This window comes from Nelumbo nucifera, chromosome 1 (genome assembly GCF_055504915.1).
Source record: "Nelumbo nucifera cultivar China Antique chromosome 1, China Antique-T2T, whole genome shotgun sequence".
Lineage (NCBI taxonomy): Eukaryota > Viridiplantae > Streptophyta > Magnoliopsida > Proteales > Nelumbonaceae > Nelumbo > Nelumbo nucifera.
In genome coordinates, this window is record NC_142649.1 from 63542233 (window position 1) to 63544679 (window position 2447).

The following is a 2447-nucleotide window of genomic DNA, read 5'->3' on the forward strand; positions in this document are numbered from 1 at the left end:
AGAGCCCGCGAGGACTTCATTATATAAAGGCTTCCCTCCCAGGGCCCAAAGGTATGCACATTTTACTGCTTACTAGCTCTCTTGCTCTCTAATTACCCTCAGCTCGCATATACTGACTTAAGCATTGGAGCGACCTCGCCGGGTAAGCAACCCCGGGTTCTCTGATTTTCTGTGCAGATTCTCCACGTCCGTCGTCTACAGGAAGCTAAGCCACCGCCAGATAGGAGCAGCCAGATTGTGCAGCATCAGAAACATCTCCCGTACTTATGTGTTATTATTTACGGAAGATGATGTTCTCAGTGCACGGTGGGATGTGCTCGTGAGACGCCCTGTGTGAGGAGTAGATCCCAATTCGCATTGAAAACATCTACGTATAACAAGTACAAGAGATATTTCCAATGGAGTCCGGATCTGCTCCTCATAGAGCGCTCCTCACACCCATATCAAAGTATATACCAATTGCACATCAGGATCATGTCCTGTACTTGTATATTATTTATGGGAGATGTTTCCAATGCACAGTGGGATGTGACTGTGAGGTGTTGGTGTGAGGAGCAGATCCTAATTCTTTCCAATGAACAATTGGATGTGCATGTTGAGCACTCTATGTGGAGAGTCCATCCGAACTCAAATTATCAAATTCCATCGACCTTCTAGAATCACGTAGCAACATTTTGTGCTCATTGAGAATACATATAGTATACGTGTAGAAATAAAAAGCTTATGGTTGTAGGGGAAGATTGATATTTTCCTTCTTTTTCTGTATGATATGAAAGGGGAAGTGGTAAGTTGCTTTGTGAATGAATGGCTGAGTTGTTGGTTTATGAGTGTGTGATTGTAATAAGTCATTTGTCTGGCAAAACACTGGACAAGCTCCACAGTTGAAGAATACCCACTCATCCACCACATGGTATCGGACTATCGGTATCCGATTGAAGAAGCATCAATGATTCTTTTATAAAACTTTGTATTTGTATTCTTTTCAAACTGAACCTTGGTTCAGGAAGAAATGCAGATGCAAATATGTAATACATACAAAATAATACAAAACATAAAGTCTTGCACTCTATATATTTTTGCATTTGCATTCCTTTCAAATTGAACCTAATTAATTAGCCGTTTTAGATATAAAAGTACATGATAAAATTGATTAGATGTAAAACTCAACTGTGCATGAGGTCCATATTTACAATAAAAAGTTAAAAACAATCGAAAAATACGAAATAATGATGAAATTTTAAGTTTATTTAAATTTACACCGTAAACACACGCAGCATTTCTATTTCTTCTACACATTCAAAATTGAAAAGTAAATGTGAATTTTGAGCAGGTATGCAGTAGAAAAGTGAGAGTAGCACTTTTGTTTATTAATTAATTTGTATCAGTGCCAGTTTCTTCAATCCAGCGAAGTAGAAAATATGACTCGAATATGCTGCGAGAAAACAGCAAAGGAAAAGGCCCTTCCGAGTCTTTGGACAGAAGCCGCATCGCCTCACGGATTGCTTTGTAATAGGAGTTGATGTTATCATCGTAGCTTGACGATGAGACCAACGCCGAAGCTCGATGAAGCTTCCACATCGAATCTATGAAAGGCAACCTGTCTAGACACACATACACCTCGCCGGCCGGAAACCGACGGTTCGAAGAAAAGGGACACGGTGAGCGCATCATCAGTTCTTTCAGTTTCAACTGCAGCATAACCATGCTAGAGTGATCAACAAAACCGACCATCGCCTCCCGGAGCACCGACAACAAGCTCTTGTACGCCACCCAGCAGTGAGCTTCCGCATAGTTAACGGAAAGAATCGGGTGGTAGCCGGGTGTTGACGACGGAGGGACGGCGTCGGAGCTCCGGAATCGCAGGATACGAGGTACATGATATCCCTTTGCTTCGCGATTAGCTTCTTCTAACACTAAGGCTAATCCTGTCTGGTCGTCCATGACCTTCAATTCTTCTCCTTCGCTGTTGCTTCTTTCTGACCCGGATTGATTACTGCTACTGCTGCTTCCTTCTGATCGAGACAGGTTATCCATTTCACAGGGAGCGCTTTGGTCCTATATTATCATTCAAGAGAGGAAGACTAATTAAGTACTTTGGTATAAAAATAGAAGAATCTCTCTTCTCTTTCTGAATTGATCATCTTCTTTCACAAATACTAAATTACCAATCCTAAACTTTCTTAAATTAAGATCGACGCGAGGAATTAAAGAAAGAAAAAAAAAATCCTAATCATCAAATCAAAGCTTTATCTCAAAATCGGTTATCGGAGTAATATGATCGGAGTTGGTAAAACTTGAAGTCATAAAAATACCTCTGATCGCCTTATCTGGTGTGATTGATGCAAAATAAACGAAGATTACCCTGAAACAGAAGAGGTAAACGAACTATTGTTTTCGAGGCGGCTAACAAGCATTTATATAGTCTAACAAAATACAAAAGCACGAAC

The 2447-nt window shown here is 40.5% G+C and overlaps 1 long non-coding RNA gene across 1 annotated transcript; it reads right to left on the reverse strand.

Annotated features, from left to right (window-relative positions):
• Positions 1-1227: 1227 nt before the first annotated feature.
• LOC148803349 (uncharacterized) lies at positions 1228-2447 on the reverse strand. The gene is made up of 2 exons (XR_016081235.1): positions 2313-2447; positions 1228-2055 (listed from the first exon to the last, which is right to left on the reverse strand). It is a non-coding gene; the product is annotated as an uncharacterized LOC148803349 (long non-coding RNA).